The sequence below is a fragment of the Schistocerca piceifrons genome, chromosome X (assembly GCF_021461385.2).
Source record: "Schistocerca piceifrons isolate TAMUIC-IGC-003096 chromosome X, iqSchPice1.1, whole genome shotgun sequence".
NCBI lineage: Eukaryota > Metazoa > Arthropoda > Insecta > Orthoptera > Acrididae > Schistocerca > Schistocerca piceifrons.
The window spans coordinates 721,639,689-721,659,879 of record NC_060149.1 but is presented as its reverse complement, the minus strand read 5'-3'; the positions used below and the strand labels follow the sequence as shown (position 1 = coordinate 721,659,879).

Genomic DNA, 20,191 nt, shown 5'->3' with positions numbered 1-20,191 from the left:
ACACTGACGTTCTGCTGCATGGATCAGAGGTGTATGTGAAAATCATTCGGCTTGTCTATTTCTTGTAAACATATGCCAAATGTGTCACCTACATAAAGGAAGAAACAGGTAGGTTTTCATTGGGCTGATTCCAGGATTTGTTCCTGGAAATATTCCATATACATGTTGGGGGCAACTGGTGAAAGTAAGTTCCCCACGGCTAATCCGTCTGTCTGCTCGTAGTAGCCACCGTCGAAACGAAAATATGTCGCGTCAAGACGTGCCTAAAATGGTTGGTCACCTCAACATCAAATTTCTGGCCAAAAAGTTCTATGGACACTTGTAAAGGCACTCTGGTAAAAAGAGAGACAACGTCGAAACTTACAAGGATGTTTGTCTCTTTAAGCTTAAAGTTGTGAAGGCGTCCCACAAAATCCATAGAGTTGCGAATGAGACGTGAGTGCTTCCTGGCATAAGGGCTAAGAAAATCCTTCAGGTACTTAGCGAGTGACTATGTTGTAGCATCAGTTTTTGCTGATGGTGGGGCGTAAACGAACCTTGGGGGCGTAAAGGATCCCCATCCTTGTGAACCTTAGGCAGTCGATAAAGACTTGGTGGAAATGGTGCTCTTTATCTTAGCTTCTTAACAACATCGTGTGGAAAGCCGGATTCCTCAAGAAATGCCATGGCTTTCTTCACCACCTTCTTCGATGGCTCAGTGTCCGGTATGCATTGTCTTGTAACAGGTCCCGTATTTTCTCAATGTAATCCTGGTGACATAGGTTCACAACTGCGTTGCCCTTGCCGGTTGATGAAACCACAATATCACGATTTTTTCTTTTTCCCTTAAGGCTGTTCTCTCCCTGCTGTTCGGTTTCATAAGTTTTGTTTGCATGAGAGCGCAAGAGGTTTCACGATGTACTTCTTCAGCTGCTTCAAGGGGAAGTCATGCAGCTACCTGTTCCACTGAGCTAGTAATGTCCACGACAGGTGCGGATTTAGGAGTCCCATCTTAAAAAATGACACCGCCTCCTAACCAGTTGCCTGGCCGTGAGACTGATAATAGTCTTGCAGGGAGAATCATAAGGTTTCTTCTCTGACATACGCTCGAATTTCGTTGTTTGATATCCGGTGGTCTCCTTTTGGTGGAGTCAGTTGTGGCCCATGTGACACTATGAAACCAGTCCTACGTCCAGGAAATGAACTGGTTAGCCAGCTGTAGATGTAATCTGAAAAGTTCTTTGTTACTCGAGTCCAGCCACCATCGAGTAAAGCTGACTCTCTCCCGTACCAGGGCTAGACTAGCACGTATCTTGATTCTTCTGACTGCCGCTGGGTCGATGTGATACGTTACTTTGCCGAAGTTCGGTACTACGCGTTCTTCAGGGCATCTCACAAGTAATGCAAATGTACCCAGCAAACGACTTCTCCGGTGCGCAGCTTGACAAGTCTTTTCATGTTGTGATACATCTCCTCCCTGTTGTGGTATGTGATGTTATTTTTCAGCTTCTCCCCACGTACTTCACGTCGAAATAGTTCACGGGTGAACTGACGATGTCATTGGCCAACGGGAACAATATTTCTGCAAACGACCACGTCGCCAAAGTCAGGTACGCTGATGAACTGACAGATGTCGGTAAAACTGTCTGGGTTTCTACCAATTTGTCATAGGAGAATCAGCGCTCTGTGGCGCTCTGTCTTCTGCTTATTTTTGGTATTGTCTGGGTGAGCTTTTCATTCCATGATGTTTGATGGTGGTGGTGGTGGTGGTGGTGGTGGTGGTTGTGATTTATGTGACGGTGATGAAATCTGCAAGCCTTAGCTTACGCTGTTGAAGGTCTGAACTGACGACGGATGGTGGTGACGGGGCTTGGTGATGGGATGTTCCTCTCCACCAAGTGAGTTGATGAAGTGAAATGAGGGTTTGTGTCATGATTCGTATAGTGCAGTGGACTTCTGTTTAATGAGATGATAGATGGTTGTGTGAACTAGCATGACTTTAATTTCCTCATTGCTGCAGAACCTTCGTGCATCAGTTATCATGGGAAGTTCTTTATTTTGCACCCTTTCTATTCTGGTTAAATTCATGTTTGCCGCCACGCTCCATATTTCTGAACCACAGAGTATGGCTAGCAGTAAGACGGCTTTCCAGGGCAGGTTCTAATCTTAGCTGCTGTTGAGAGCCCCTGCCTTTCAGTAGTGGGTACAGCTGAAAAATTCTTGCACAGCATTTGTTACAAGCTTCCCTTACATTCTGGGTGAATATTAGCCGTTTACCGACCTTTAAGACGAGGTGGGTAATCGAGCCTCTCCAGGGAATATCTTGGTTGTTAACTTGAATATTTAGCAATAGGACTTAGCTTTGGTAGTAAATATGGTGGCTTGATACTTTTCTGCGTTGATTTTTGTTTTCCGTAACTTGTGCCACTCGATGACGTGTTTCATGTGGGTTGAGATTTCTACCTCTGTGGTACAGCGCAGAGTCGTCTGCGTAAAGGACTATTTGTTCCCCCGCTGTCCTAACACATCATTTGTATCTAATAGGTATAGGAGATAATCTGGTACAGATCCTTGGGGCACGACTGTTTCTATATTCCTGATGTGACTGTCCGCTCTGTCTCAAGACGAGTAGGAATTTCTGCTTGTCAGGATAGACTTGACAATTTTTACTATCTGAAGTGGACAGTTTACTAGGGACATCTTGTACAATAGGCCGCCACGCCAGACATGGTCGAACTCTTTCTTTTTATCTAGGAAGAAGGCTCCGGTACTGTTTCACTACTGTTTCTCCGAGCATATGTGATCTACCTGGCGAATTGCTCGCTGTATTGCGCTGTGTCCAGCATGAAAATAGTATTGTTCAGGAGTAAGCATATTGTTGGTAATAAGGAACTGTTTCAGTGGGATTAGTATTAGAGCCTCTAGGAATTTGGAAAAGTGGTTAAGAAGGGAGACGGGTATGTTGCTTTGTGAAAACAGGTATTTTTATTTGGTTTGGGGATCGAAATGACTTTTTCAACATTCCAGGCTGTAGGAGAATAGTTTAGTTTTCGGCAGTTGTTAAGGATGGTGGTGAGGTGAGAGATGGAGGTTTGGGGATGGTTCTTTAGGTAAGACGTTTTGATACGGTCGGGATCTGGGACTTTAGTATTGCCGAATCGCCTCGTAAGAGCACCTAGATTACGCTCGCCGACTTCTGCGAACCAGGTGTCCGGTCATTGCCGCACTTTCGTGCTAGATGTCGCTTCACTTTGCATTCATTCCTATCGGTTTCTTTCTCGCTTCATCGGTGAAGTTTCCTTGGAATTGACGTTCGACCGTGAGTGATATGGCGTCTGCCTTTTCTTGCGGTGGATAAACGATTCCGTTTTCACGCCGCATGTGCGCGTCCTGGTGCACAACTGCTACTCTTCCACCTGCCGCCGAAGTCAGTTCTATGTCTGGAATCTCTTTTCTCTTCATGACGATTCTAATAGCAGGGTCCCATACCTTATTAAGGATGTACCCGCTATCACGGTTTATCATAAGTTCCCTTACTTGATCTCAATACGAGACTCCTTAATGACATACTGCCAGAAGTTGTGGCAACCGCGCGCGGTAGTCGCACCGTTTAGGGCACCTTGCCACGGTTCGCGCGGCTCCCGCCGTGGGAGGTTCGAGTCCTCCCTCGGGCATGGGTGTCTGTGTTGTCCGTAGCGTAAGTTTAAGTTAGATTAAGTAGTGTGTAAGGCTACGGACAGCTGAACGCAGCAGTTTGGTCTCATAGGAACTTACCACCACCACCAGAAGTTGGACGTCAGTGTTGATTCCTCCAGGCAATATTCGGTGACTGCCGACTTGTTAGACTGCTACAATCTGTTGTGCCGTTCGTATTCTAGGCAAAGAGCGTAGACAGTACGCACCCTCTGACCTATGTATGTCTTACCACATTGGCAGGGTACCTGATAGACCGCGGATTTCTGCAGTCCAAGGTCCTCTTTCTCACTACCAGAGGTGGAACAATGATCGGCGGACTTACTCGATCTGTGACACTCTTTCTCTTGAATAGATAATTCAATTTTTCTGAAATTATATTCGTTTGTTTTTCTGTACATGTACATCACGCATACTGATTTCCGTCCCATTTAGATAATCCCTTTGTGGTGCACCTTTTTTTCCCCTTAGAGTGTATTCTACAAATTGCTTTCTGATTCTTCTGGTTTTCAGGGGAATGTCTCACGGAAATTCACAACGAATGATTACAGTGAGTCCTGCACGTCATTGGTGGTTACTTTACCTGTCAAGACGAGAGAGAAATCGGTGATTTCTGTCAGATCCAGTTGGAATACATTACCTGTCCTTGTTCATGATGCCATCTCTGATGTACCACTGACTGTCGTATTTCTCTAATAAGTTATGCTAAAAACAAATATTACAGACATGCTGGATTCGTAAGGGAAAAAAAGTGGTTTTTCATGCCACTACACAACCCAATGAAGACGACTTCTCCTCAGAGGACGTGGGTAAAAATAATCACTTACCTTAATCTAACTTATGGAGTTGTACTTCTTACCAATGGCTGCTGACTTTGTTGATCAGCTAAGTATTTAAGTGGACTGTGCAAACTATCTTATTGTCAAATTATCTTAAGCTACGCTAGAACTTACAAACTAAAATTATATTTCTATAAACACATGTCAGTCAGTCTGTATCACACCAGTAGCGTACTAGTATTTGCAGCCAATAAAAGGCAAAGCGTAGGATGCATGGAGGCAGTGCAGCATCAAGGTTCGGTATCGTGGCACAAAACACAGGTGCACTGCAACGGCCAACCCCTTCGTGGTGGTTTTCTCGGACTGAGTTGTGTACACTAAATCCTTTAGAACCATCCCTTGCAAAGTACTGGGCGCCACATCTTGAATGATGGTAAATACAATTTTGGACCTGCACAGACTTCATATACAGGGTGAGGAACATAAAACATGCCTGGAAAATACACTGCGAAAAAAAATTAAACGATCATTTTTCGAAACTCCATAATTGTCTTCCATCGCAACGCAAAACTTTGAAACTTGGTTCAAAGATGCCTACAACCTTCCTCTGTGAACGTACAAAAGTGTGGCTCCCTGCGACATCACCCTTGGGCTCGAAGACGCTTCTAACAGCAGGGCGTCGACACATGCGAAAGAAACGTCAAATTTCAGAAGTCCATGTGCTGTATGAGGTGGGCTGATGATGTCACAGTGGCACAAATTTCACGGCAGTTCTGGCCGTCATCACGGTGGACGTGTTACACAATGGAGAGGTCGCCATAACCCCTCTTACCCAAATTTCACCCGTTCTTATGACGCTTCTTCTATCAAGGTCAGAACTGCGACACGCAGCGTTCAAATCACGCTGTTTTCTTATGTGTGGTCGAACAAAATATTTCACGCACACTGCCAATCAGAACTTCCAAGAGAAGGCCTCAAGGGGTGGCCTAATGGGCGTCAATAAAACGACCCCATTCCTCGGGGCGTTCATTCCCCCACGTTTCGCGGTTGAAAACGACAGTTCCTAGTGCGATGAGCAAAAGGACGATGTTCTTGACAACCTTTGACGGTGCTGACTCCCCTGAGGCATTAAATCCCTTCTAAGGACATTGTGAGACTGCATCCAACTGAACATGATTCCACCCCTTTCGAGTGCAGCACAGCCACAAGTTTTCTTCTCGTGCACAGATTGGAACCGCTAAGGATCGCCGAAAACAATTCGACGAAATGTGAATGTGATCGGAAGCAGCGAAGGATGTTTATGCTTTCTCAGCCCCCAGTTTCATGGATTCCTGTGGCGTGATCACCGAGGGTTGCGACACTGACACGTGGATCAATACAATGACAAAAAGACCCTATATGGCACCCCTTTTCGACGATACCCTCGGTGGCACCCGTCCACAATTATTGAGAATTTAAAAATGTGCCTTTACTGAGAAAAATGGGGAAATAGCCGTATGTGCCTACAGGCAGGTGTAATTGGGCACCCTCCTCTAACATTATCTTTTTTTATTTATAGAAGTAGTCGACAACAGGAATAATCCCGGATCTGGTATAGGTGAACATTCTCGGCTGCTTTACTAAAAGAATTTCATTTGATTTTGTATGCAATGTATTATGTTTCAGACTAGAATTTACTTATAAAAACAGGCTAAGTTGTTGCAGTCGATATAGCTAAAATTATTTTTCTTTCAGAAATATCTGGAATGCTTAAAATTCATATTATTGATTGCACAATCTAGCGCTGAATATTAAATTTATTTCTGGATTTATTTATAAAATAATGTTATATATTGGTGATGATTCTTCTTTTGTCAAGAAAGTTTGTAAACTCTTTTGCTTTGTAGACTCTTTGGAGTATTGTCAGTACCGCTGAATGTAGTAGTAGTGGGCATTCCTCTGATGGAGATGGGCGTATTTATATGATCGACACTAACAATGTAATTTTGAATATTAAGTGGAAATTGTAAAAACGGCGTGATATTTAATAATGTGACAAAGAATGAAATTCAAGAAATATAAGGCAAATCTTCATCAGTTATTTAGTCATCAGGAACCCACAACGTTAAGCAAAAATTTCAGTCGCAGGAATGTACCACTAAACGTAAGACTTAATGTCAATAACAACAAGAGATAATGAAGACTAGTACAAAGTTTTTCTTTTGTACATCTTACTAGTCTCGAAGCCTGTGAAACTAATGAAGACACTAAGAAAAATTTAATAGTGATGTGTGGGAGAGTAAGATTACACTGGCAACTACTTTACAGCCCTCCGAGGGCAGTTGCTCGCATCCAGGTGTCCAGGGATACTTCTCAGGTTTTCTCTGCCAAGTCACATTTTTAAAATTATCAATAAATGTGGCAGGGTGCCACCGAGGATAGTTCCAAACTGGTGATCATGTCACTGGAGGGCGTAAAACAGTAGGAATGAAAGAGCATAAGCACCCTCTGCTACACACAGTCATCTTCAAATTTTGTCAAATAATTTTGAACGGTCGCTTGTGGTTCCAACTATTACATGAGAGAAAAAATTTCGGTCTCGCTGCTCTCCAAAAGGGTGCGATCACGTTTAATGGGGATGCAGCCCCACAACGTCCTTAGAGAAGAGTTGAATCGTCCGGGGTAGTCAGCAGTATCAAAGGCTGTCAATAACTTCGTCTTGTTGCTCATCGCACTGACAACTGTCGTTTTCAACCGCGAAATGTGGGGGAATCAAGGCCCCAAGGAAAGAAATGGTTTCGTCGACGCGGCTTATGCGACACCCAGGGACCGTTTCGCGTCGATTTTGAGCGGCAGACTGTCTGGAATACTTTCCTCGGCCAATCATGGGAAAATTGCGTGATCTCCATGCTGGGTGTCGCCGTTCTCACATCCATCGCAGGGGCGTCAGAAGAAGGGTTGAAATGTGTGTAAGACGACGACCTTTTCATCGTGTTACACGTCCAAGGTGGCGTTGGGCAGAACTGAACTTAAATTACTTTTAAGTTTGCATCATTGAGACACCTTACACGTTAAATGGGTTTCTGAGCTCTGGCCTTGTACTCGCATACGTCGACATCTTGCTGTTTGTAACGTCGCCGAGCCCGTTGGTGAAGTTGCAGTGCGACATGCTGTTACACCGTTACAGAGAAAGGTGCTAATCACCTTTGTAGCAGATTTCAAACTTGGGCCTCATAATGGGAGGCAATTACGGGGTTTCGAAAAAGTGGTACTTTAATTCTGTTTTGCATTGTATTCGACGTACCTTAAGATAGGCATCCAAACTCACATCATCCACAGCCAGGGCAGACGAAATATTTTCCAGGTCAGTTTTAGTTTGCTCACCGGATATATAAATATTTAATTTGTTCAGGTATGTTTTTTAATAACGTTAAGAGCGTGTTCATAAATGTTTAAAATTTTGTGTGATGTAAAGCAACATAGGGGCTATGTATTTAATGGATACGTGCTGCAAATTGAAATTCTGTGCCAGACCGGAACTCAGTTCTCGATTTATTCCTTATAGTGATGGTTGCTTCAACCATTAGGCTTTCAGAACACACATGCAGGCCAGTCTTAAGCTTTTATACCGCCACTGAAGTTTCGTCCTGTGATTCTCAAATATTAATATCAGAGACTGTGTTACGAGGTTCAAATGGTTCAAATGGCTCTGAGCACTGTGGGACTTAACTTCTGAGGTCATCAGTCCCCTAGAACTTAGAACTACTTAAACCTAACTAACCTAAGGACATCATACACATCCACGCGCGAGGCAGGATTCGAACATGAGACCGTAGCGGTCTCGCAGCTTCAGACTGTAGCGCCTAGAACTGCACGGCCACTCCGGTCGGCTGTCGGAACGTATCTTCCTACAATTTTTCATGCAGACTCTGGATGTAGGCAAAAAGTAGATCATAAAATATTCTGTGTTATTTCATCCATGTTGGATCTTGCGAACTTCCTGGCCGTTAATAATATTAGGTGAATGAAGTTATCAGCCAAGAATAATTATCAGCTTGTGACTCTTCAGTTTGTTCTGGCGTATTTGTTGATCAAACAGTCCAAGGGTGTACTGCCGGTCCATAGTGTCCAATGGGCACAGTATTTCGGCTATCAGACATGTCACCATTGTCAGGTGCACTACCGTGCTGAGGCCTGAGGCACGCGGCCGCCTTACATTCCTCCCACCGTAAGTCGTTCCCTCCACTGTCGACAGTCGAGAGCGCCCGTCAGCAGTCGCAGCGACGCTTGCGTCGGCGTCTGTAGTATCGTCGACACAGGTGCTCTATTCGACCTGGACGCCAGATCATTGTGTCTGCTGAGCGTCTTCTTAATTAGAATATCGTGTAATATCAGAGATTTGACGATATTCTTACGTTTTAGCACCCAGTGTGAGGCTTCGACTTGGTTTATTTCTCAAGTTATTGCCAGTGTGAAGACTTTTAAAGTTTCAGATACGACTCAGGAAGGATTATTAATTTCCCATAACTGTATGGAATATGTTAAAATCTTTGTGAGTGATGTGAGGCGCACGGAAGATGTATTTTTGTGTAATGAGTGTGTTGCAAATGAACAGTATGAGGCAGACATAGCAGTAGCTGGTGTACTGTGTACTTTGATTTGGTCTACAGAGCATCCTCCGTAACTTGTGAAGTAGTTGTAGATTGTGTAGTTCGTTTTGTGAACATTCTGTTTCGTGTTTCCATTGTGCTATTTTCTGCTACTATTGTTGATGTTAACGCTTATCTTTTATGTCAATTCGTTCTGAGCAGTAATTTTGGTTTGCGGTCACGTTTTTCATGTGAGTTATGCCTGGGAGATTGATAAATATGGAAACCTACAGTTCGGTTGAGGAACGTTCGGGGTGAGTGAGGAAACATAAATCACATCTTTGAGGGGTGCACCAAATCGGAGAACTCTGTAAACCGACAGACGAACTTATGACAGTTTGGAGGTAAGTGACGAAATAAAAGGCACGTCTGTGGAGTGCCTGCAAAGTAGGACTCCATATGATCGTATTTCGTTATATTGGAAAGAAATATATCTCAGTTAAACACCACTATGGAGCAACTAGCTCGGATGACGGAGGAGAATCAAGAATGGACGTCGAACTAAAACTTTGCAATCAAAAGATTGATGGCAAGGCTGCAGAAGTTAAGCGAGAATTGGGAACTGATTCTGCAAACATACGAACCGAGGTCGCCAGCATTCTGGGCAAAGTGAGAAAAGCGTGTGAAGCGAAGCCTGGCAACCTAGAATCGCGGGAAAACGCGAAGATGGCAGATGTCGCCGCCCGCGAGGATGTTAAAAATCAATCGTCCATGCAGACACGAGCAAGAGTGTTAGTTCTCGAGTCAGAAATGCCTGCAATACGACAAGGAAATGTTCTCGCAACGCAGGTCACGCCAAAGAATTTGCAGGCTGTATTCTACAGTAGACGCACGGTGTTAGCTTACCACCGCTTAAGTTCGGTCGAACGTGCAGTATTCACCCGAAGGCATACCTAAAGAATTTCGACGTGTATCTGCGTACGAAAGGAGAAGGATATGAGATACTTCATTTGTTGCACGGCAAACGCTCGACCTGGAGGAAGCTGCTGGTTTGGCGTAACAGTGTGTGAGAACAGTAGTTGTAAGGATTTCTGCACCAAACTTCCGGTGGATTACTGGAACCTGGACGAAGATGGAGAAAATGGGAACAGTGAGCGCCACAGTCTCGGCATTCCATAGCAACTTACACGACTCACATTGTTGTTCTGGCAGGATTCTTGGATGACAAAATGGCGGATGTGGAACGATGCAGCCGGATGAGCTCACAGTTTCCTGTTCATGTACAAGGTGCACTCATCGGGACACTGTCATGCTAACAGTTCCACGATATTTCAAGATCTTTGGATGGCACTGACCAGCAGAAGAAACAGAGGACGGCACACGCTAGCAAAATGAGGATGGAAAATAGGGCTCCATAAATGGTTTGGCTGCGTATTGACAGGCTGAACTGGCACAATAACGGGCGAAGGAGAAAAGAAAGAAGTGGGCAAGAGTGTGGCAAAGCAGGATCGAGGTGCCGGACTACGAACGCCGCTTCAGTTGTGTGCCAGCGTCACGTAATGAGAGAGGGCGAGAGAGTAAAGGAGATACACCACCACTGGCCCCACCTGTGAGGTCGTACAACTGAATGAGCAACGACTATGAAGAATCGCAGAGGGCCCATCAATAGAGAATGGACACCACGTACACAGTGTGCGGTACTGACAACCACAAGAGCAAAACGATATCAGTGACCAATATTGTGATGGCTCAGAGTTGCCTGGAAAGGCAGACAATCGGTGTACCTTCACTGAAATAAATGTGGAAGGAATTAATATTGTAGCATGTCTGGATTCTGTATCGGAAGTGACAGCACTTTCAGCATCTTTTTACGGTAAACTGGTGAAGAGTGATAGTAATTAGCTGATATACCCATAGAAAGAATCACACTGGTTCCCGAGTTTGAGACGAAAAGGCAGATGGTAGAAAAGTATGTTTTGGTGTCACCATGCGACGGAAGATGTGGTGTCCAGGTGAATGCAACAGTTATCGGTGGGTTGTAGCTAGATTTTATAATCAGTAATAACTTACTCTCGAACAGAGTTGCGAAAATGGGCTGACCCCTTAAACTTTAGTTAATTTTTTAAAGATCCTGTCGCATAGGGTGCAGAGTGCTCTCATGGCACAATTAATTTATTAAAATGTAAGGAGGACAAGGAAATTTTCATAGATGATCACATGAGCTGAAATATGATTTCTTAAACTGAACAAGGGTTGCAGATGAAGTCAGTTTGCTGTCCTGTGATTATAATTCCACGAACCTAGCCAACAAAGCAGAAACTGATAGGCATTATACGATTTCTCGTGGGCCAGAGTCTCTCACGATACCCTACGTCGTCCATACGAGTACGGAAGACACGTGTCAAAAGGAACGTAATAGTACGCAGTGAGATACTACAGTCAAAGTCAAGACGACAAGCACCCTTGGACAATGACAAAGACTGAAGAGGAAGCTCCCATAGGCACAGGGAAGCTCATGTGGAGCGGAGAATGTGAAAGAGCTTGCGTAGTGGCTGAAAACCACTGTGAGGCATGCCACTCGCCACTGGTAGGAGACAATGTTGTTAACTCCACAGCAGAAAAATATGCAAAACCTGGACAGTTTCTGGAGGACAACAGGTAGTTTCATCCGTCGATGTGGCGAGAAAAATTGATTACGCCTTACTCAGAAGCAAGGAACACGACAGATGGCGTCCAGTGCACAAACGATCAGCCAGAAGCAGATGTGGAGAACACAGAGGCAGAATAATTTGGAAGAGCATCCAAGATAACTCATTGTTCAGCGGGGAGCAGAGATAGGAGTTGGTGGAAACGATCACGGAATTTAGGGACACATTCTCGTTCCTACCGGGAAGAATTCGGGTAGCGGTTCACAAGTTTAGAGTAATGTGTAATCAGCCGCAAACAATGAGAGCGCACTCAGTCGCCTGGAAGCACCGAAAAGCTACCAGGGATGTGATACAGGCGAAGAAGGCAGACGGAATCAGATCGCGGGACGCGTCAGAATATGTGAATCCACTCACAGCTGTGTCTAGAAAAGACGGATCGGTCTCTTGTTGCCTCGACGCAAGGGTTTTAAACGAGAGCATTGAGACAGACAGAGCAAGGCCGGAACGGATCCAAGACGTACTGTGCCAATTGTCAGGAAAAATTTTGCTTCCAACGCTTGATATTATAGCCAGCTTTAATCACATTGCGCTACGCGCATCCTGCCGAATGTACAAGCCATCCTATTCGTGGGAGAATAGTACAGGTACAACAGAGTACCATTCAGGCGTAAGGACTCGACTTCAGTAATTGCGAGAGCCATGAATATCATACTCACACCAGAGATGATGTAGTTTAGTATTATCTACACCGGTGACATAATTGTCGCATCTGCAGCATTTCAGGTACAGACGTGGCACGTAAATCAGCTGGTGGCATCACTCGGGAGATCCAGGATGACGCTCGGGCCTGACAAAGAGAACCTGAGCGCAAATAAGCTGACGTATCTCGGGTTCGGTGTATCGACAGAAGATAACAGAGTAAACTACAGAGGTCATGTAATTGAAAAGGTCAGCGTACAAGAATTAAGAGAGTTCTTGGGCGTGGTTTCAATATACAGAGAGGACACTTCTCGCAGGTCTTGAGTCCTTCATATGTGCTACTAAAGAAGGACAAGAAGTGAAGCTGAGAAGGTAAGGAGGAATATGCTTTCGAGAAGGTACAGACTGGATTCTATGGCAGTATTTGTATAGCGCACCATGACTTCATGGCACCTTTCCAGCTGTTCACAGATGGAAGTGTGAAAGGTATTGGGGGATGTTCACAACAGGAAAGCAAAGATGGGAACATGCACATTGTTGCTATGTATAGTTGGAAACAACTAGATACAGAGGAACGGTATGTCACTATCGAACTAGAAATGCTGGCCACTGTCAGTGCAACAAAACGGTTTAAGGGTTACATGCTCAGCTGGAAAACTTGTTTGTGTGCAGATCACCATGCTCCAAAGTTCCTAAGAATTGTTAGGCACACGATTAACAGTTTGATGTGGTGGGCCCTGGCGATTCAAGAAAATGATCTTGAGATCGCTTATATTATCGGAATAAGCATAACAAATTTCTTGACTCGTTAAGCCAAAATCCTTAGCGGGGGTGGGGATGACGAAATCCAGTGAGAAAATAATGAAGTAATAATGGCGGTGTTACAACACTGAGACATGGCGTGCATTCGACAGCATAGATGGAAGTTAGCCGCAGCAGGAGACCAAAAGCCTCTTTCTGCAGTATGGCATTGGTTGAGAGGATGCACATACGAGAAATACTGGTTTATTGTGCATGTTCGAAGGGAGGGTATATTTCCACTGGCGTATGAAAGAGCGATGATAGAAAATTTGGCTCCCTGGCGCACTTTTGGAGAATTTAATTCAGTACAATGATTAGATTCTTGGTCATTGCAGAGCGACCAAGTTGTGTGCGACAATCGCCAAGCAGTGACAACATACTGTACTCAGATGGAAGGTTTGAGAGACATTTAGGAATTGTGATATGTGCCAGTATGTGAAACACCTGTGCACGATGTAAGAGGTGAAATGCATGCCATCACATCGGAAGTGTCAAGCGACCAGATGTGTGTGGATTATTACAGACCGTTCCCCAAGGGGTAGTTTGGGGTGGCAGTTCATTCTTATTGTCATGGACACATTTACGAAGCACGCCAGGTTTTATGCCACAAACAGCACCACAATGAGAGGCCGAGTAAAAGTTGTGATGGATGATTATGGCTGCACATGTGTGAGTGTGGTCTGAGACCATATGAAGAACTTCATGACCCAAACGTTGAAGGCGGGATAAGAAAGGAAAGGGATTATGGTGACCTTTCAATTAGAAACCCTAAGGCTAATCCTACGACCTGCTGCATGTGCGAACTGGGCGTGTTCTTTAGGATATTGGTTTCTAACAGACACAATGCCTTGGTCCGTACATACGAGAAATAGGTACTTCAATGAAGCCCTGTATTGAACTACAGTATACCGAACAATAAACCTAAGTTGCAGAAACCCGAGAAGTCTGTGGCTGATAGGACTGTCAGACCTCTGATGAGAGGAGAAGCAGATACACACCAGTAACATGCGAATGAGGCCTGGGAGTTCATGATGGAAAAGGGAAAAATAATAGAAAAGTGGGAGGGAAAAAGGATAAAGACTAACGAAGTCGAGAATCAAGTCCTTGTAAGAATTCATAGGTCGTTGGATAGTTATTTTGTGTGTGCGTGTAGTGTGGGACTCATGGCGTGAACGTGGAGAGGTAACATGATGGTCACATATGTGTAAACATGGGTTCAATGCAGCGTGAGGCAGCAAGGAGCAACCTACATTAAATAGCATGACACTTCCCACTGTGCCACTTTAGAACAGAGCTCATGCTAGTGCATTACTATCTCAAAATATGTTATTTTTGTTGTAAATACTTAATTTTAATTTGATGCGAACTTGTGCTATTGTACTGGCATACGATGTGTCGAGTTGAAGACAGTAGTATGTATTGTGAGCAACACTTATACACGAAAATTTGATGAGGTTTCTGTTGCATTTTACAGAGATGCAGCAGAAGTACCACGCTGTTAGCCGAGAAGACATTTCGGTTTCTGCAAAGCAACGCATGGAAAGTAGTTTTAGGCATGGTAGGATTGTTTTACTTGTTGGAAGTTAAGGGTAGGTTAAGATCGCTTAAGTATACATAGCTATGTGCATTCATGATTTTTTTATTGGTGACATTCCTGTAACTGAAGTTACGGGGATTTATCATATTTTATACAGCGCCGTGATTACTAGAGGCGTCTACCCGACACGGTAATGGATAGTCGCGGCTGCCGCTCCATATCAGCACGTAGCAGCGGTCAGTGGCTGTTACATCTCTGGTATTATCGTCTGTTTCCCTCAGCCAATTAGTATCAAAACTCTGCACATCGTTTCCTTGGCAACCAACTGTGTCTCTCTTGATTATCTTTTCTGTGGTTATACTGGATATACCGACACAATTTCACGAACTGTCTATAGAGGGCAGTCTTCTTTCTCAGAACCGACTGCTATTGGTCCGTTACCACACAGTGTTTCCTGATAAATTGCTTGCTCTAGCAGTTAACTTTAGTTGTCATTTACCTTAAAATTCAATGTCTGTACTTTATTTTATGCTAACACTTTGTCTGTACTTTACTTTTCTAACGTCTCACTGGCTGCTAATGACGTCATGTGGGGCCACACTATCGGACAGTTGACCTTCGTCTTTCAACAGATGGTACCTGTTCCGTTCACCACCGCCACCTGTCACCATTGGGTATATTCCTTTTAATTATTTCTTACGTTTATTTGTTTTAACTTGTCATTAGATTCTCTCTAAGTCCGTAAATGCACTTATATTTTAGAGAATGATCTGGAGATAGTCTGCAAATAGACTTAAACCGATCACCGCTGAAACAAATATTTTTATGCGACCAAGCCTGCTGTAATTTTTAAATTTAAATGTATCTGTTGACTATATTGTCCAAAAAACGTATTTTAGGTGCACGTATTTCACTGCCAGAGTTACCCAACATCACTATGGTTTGTAGCTTTCGACTCTGTAGCTTCTACAGCGGAGTAATTGTCTCGTACAGATACAGTTGCCCTTTCCCAGCATCCGTGAGACTTTGTGTAACTATCACAAAACGCCATATATACGTAACAAAGACGTGTAATTCCTTTATCAGAGTTTGCTAATTTAGTGTGGTCTACTATGTTACACTAATCAGCTGTTTGTATGTTGAATTCGATTTACTTTTTACAAGTAATTACATACTAAGATGGCAATTTTGGTTTAATGTGTTCACAAAATAGCGAATTAGAAATTACTTACGCCAAAATTAAACATTTAATTAATGCACCAGCTACACATACCTCTGTTAACAACATTTAAATCTTCCTGCACCCCATTCCAGCATGTTTCACTCAGCCGACCCTAACTACCAAAACAAATCGACCCGAGATAGCTATTTTCTTCCCATTCCTTCAGGCATAAGAAATGGCAGAAATACTTAAAGGATTATTTGTTTTCGGACAAGGTTTACAGAAAGAATGATGCAGGAAGACAGTTAATTCTTTTCTCGATTCAGAGACAGCAGCATCTCTCTGAATGCCTGAGGAACCAGTCTCGCTGCAACATCTGGCGGGAAGCTTTAATACTTCCCGTCTTCAGAACTGTGACAACCGGTTCATTATTTCCACCGCAATAAAGCGGAACTAAACGACTTGGAAGAATGCCAGAGCAGTTTTCAAGCGTGACTTCGGCGCAGCGACAGTAATTTCTGATAGACGCTCTCACCATCGGAACCGAAATTATTATTACGTCGCAGATCTCGAGAAACAGCTCACAAGCGTGTACACCCTGTTTGCAAAATTTATACAATACATTGTCATATCTGATTACATAGTTCCCTAAATAATCTTCCTTCATTATCATAAATACTCTTGGTTTCGGTTTCTTTAAATATAAGCCTGTGAAATTTACAGTTTACGTACTACAAACACTATTGTAGTGTGTATATAATAGTTGGTGAAATCGCTGCTCCACATTATAGGTATCTTTTGGCTTGGTGCGATACACTAACTCATCTGCCGAACCGCAGAAGATGAAGATTGGGGGTGAGGTTTCTATCTTTGCTATTCAAGAAGAGATCGACCTTACAACCGGCATTCTGGAAAATGTGCGTCGAATGACTCGCAGGTAGGGAGTGAGGAAACAGACTGGGCCCTACCTTGCGTAAAGAACACATCGCATGGATTGTCCCACTGGTTATCAATTACAGATATGTGATTCAGAGTTTTTAGCGACTAGAGTACAGTAAGATTACGAAAAATGAATCGAACGTCATGTAGGTCATATTTCCGCTGCCATCTGGATAAATATGTGTAATACACTGGAAGGTCGGGTACTATTGGACACGCAAGCTTTTCTGAAATTATAATATTTTCTACAGGCTGTATTGGAATGTTTTTCACACTAAACAATACAATGGTACTTTATTTACCAGATTTAAAGATCTCGCTGTCATAAGAAAATATGTTACGTAGTTTTCCATCTTTTGCTTTTTCATCGCTTGTATTTTTGGAGGGCTGCATCGAACTTGAATTTGTAATTTGCGAAAAAGTTATTTTTTTGCAAAAAGGTTTGAATTTGATTTTAAATGGTTATAAACTGGAACTAGTCCTTCAGTTTATCTAGTCTGTGAAAGAAGCTGTCAGCTTGTTCCTTGCTTAAACCTGCTGCCCGCTGCAAGCTGTTGCATTAAGCTGATACCAGACGGAACTCTTCATGTTTTTCATAAAATCGTAATAAAAATTTCTACTTGCTTTCATTTTTGTCTTACTGATCTTATCATTCATTTTTACTTGCTCTGCGTAATTGTACACTAGACTGTAGAATCCATCTTTACTTAAAGGCATAAGTAGGCTATCTAAATTTTTTATATGATCATACAATACTGTTCACTGTTCATCACTGAATGTTATCGAAAAACTTAGTATTTCCTAAGACAGATTTCATGGCTACCTCTTTCTTTTCCCGTAAAACTTTAAGTCTATCACTCAACGAGCTGAAAATTTCTCACTCGCTTCCATTACTGTAATTTCAAGAACTGTAACTTTTTCTGTGGCTTCCCCGATGTTATTTTCATACAATTTATGTCTTACTTCTCCATAATTGTCTGTTAAAAAATTCGAAACTGCTTTGATCGACACAACCCGAATCTATCGCTGTGGCAGTTGAACATTCCTATTGTTATTACTTGGGACAGACTTTGTTAAGCCTACAGTATAGACAGTAATATCAGTTTTATCTAAAGGTACAATAAAAATCTAATTTTTTTTTTACTTCCAAACAACACAAAACACTCCAAAACTTAGTGTGTGCTCCGAAAAACTCACTGGGAACAGGTAACTTCTGGGCACTCGGAGACTCTCTGTTGTTTTCATTCAAAATTGCTTGTGTGGTCTTGTTCTTTCATGATTCACACTGCAGCTTCGTGACAGGCACTATCACTAGCGCTACAGTTTAGAAAAGTATTACCCGATACAAGCCGCTGTCCGATACTACCCGACCTTCTTCTAATACATTCTTGTTGGACCGAAAATTGAAACTTGAATCGTTGGTACGTATTGAGGGTAGCGCTCGTACTGTCTTGATCCCGTTTCTAAAGACACAGGGACACATACACGTTTCTTTAAAGCAACGCTGGAGACAAAGAATCGTCACCTCAACTCAGCCTAAGGAGTAACTAGTCTTCCTGCACATCATTTACAACACCTGTAGCATCTTTCTGTTATTTATTGGTGTGTGTGTGTGTGTGTGTGTGTGTGTGTGTGTGTGTGTTTATGTATCCCTTCACGACGGTAACCACGTATACATACGCCAAACTGTAACTATGGAAAGAACACAAGGATCCTGCTAGAAATAAATACATTAATTTTTATACGTCTTCCGTTGGAATTCATCAGGATAGTGAGAATTTCAGAATCGAATGAAGAGTGATAAGACATTTGGTACCACCTATGTTATTCACAGAAGCCAGTGTTTTCAGACCCTCGGACAGGCAAAAAGTAAATAGAATACGTTTTACTAATACATCAGAATCATTATGCCAATGACGAAACTCTGGCTAGCTCTAGAACAGATGAATACCAACGAAGAATAGAACAAGTGAACAGAGCTAGTTTGAAAGTAAACTTGTATATTTTTTGAGTGCTTGGGATCCATACACGAAATGAACTTTACCCCACTTAACGAGCAGGAGAAATGCTTACAGGAGACGCAGAAAATTTTAGTTTCAATTATTTATAACAAGTCTTTGTTGATTGGATTACGTTGTAATGAGAAGTTGAAAACTTGTTTCGGTCCAGTTTTAATTTGGCCAATCTGTATTGGCCTAGGGTACAGTTAGAAGTACCCTCTTCCACATACTTCGTGGAGTATAGATATAGATGTAGACGTAGACAGAAGGCCATAATTCATGGATGTCAAGTGGCCGATGAGCGTGACGGTATTCATCACTAGAAGGTTGTTTGACATCCAGGGAAGTCATGCTACCAATTTTCCACTACTTGCACATCATATGCCGGTGGTAAATTTTCTTCCCATCACTAACATTCGAGCGAACTAGGTCCTCTCTGGCAGACAGCGCACATTCGTGTGTTAGTGGCCTCAGATATGGATATGGGAACACAGCGGTTTTGATCCTCGTTAATGACAAAAGCGGGAAGGAAGAGTGTAAAACGACGTGTCTTCGGTTTGTTCATCACGCAGTATTTATTTTGTGTTTATCTGAAGTTTAAATATTTGTGTAGCAAACGATTCCTAAAAATTCAGTGCCCAATGAGCTGTACTATAACACCTTTCGTTACTGAGATCATCAGATCCAGCACACTCACACTTTCTTGGATAAATTACGCATTTCATGAAATCTCTGTGTCTAGTTTCCGTATCTTCTGTTGTAATATCTAAAGCTTCTCAAAACAAGATCTCTTCCAACATTACTGCAGTTTACTGTCTATCAGTTTCACAGTAATAATTACAAGTTGCGTGAAGGTCAAATACCCCGCCTCTAACAGAAGCTCTGAAGACTTCAGTAATGAAGTAAAAATTTACAGTAGGTGTCATGGTTGACCGTGAAACAGCAGTAAAGCGAATTTCACTACAAGACTATTAAAATGAAGAACATAAAAATCCCGAGATATATTGTACAACGTGAATATGCACTTTGCTTTAAAAGGCGAGACAACTAACTCGTCAGTATCTCGCCGCTTTAAGTTGTCTTGAAATTCACTACAGCTGGGTTCAGAACTGCCAGATGCACATTATCCAGGATGCAGACGTTTCATATCCATTGACAAGCCATACCAATAATATAATCTGTCTGCGATGACGGATACGCGTTGGTAAAAGCTCCACGTGAAAGAAATTCCGTTATCGTCAGGAATGCAGTGTGGAGGGCCAGTGAACATAAACTGGGTCCGCCAGGTCGGAAAAGGAATTTACAGCTTAGCTCGGCGCCCCATCGACCGGTAAGAATAGAAGATTAATTTCCCCCCTTTTTTTTCAACACTGCTGGAATCTGAGC

The 20,191-nt window shown here is 42.9% G+C and overlaps 1 protein-coding gene across 1 annotated transcript in view; it reads right to left on the bottom strand.

Moving 5' to 3' along the window:
- LOC124722674 (protein tipE) overlaps positions 1-20,191 on the bottom strand; it is a 512,209-nt gene that overhangs the window by 181,146 nt on the left and 310,872 nt on the right. The gene's annotated exons all lie outside the window — the stretch shown is intronic.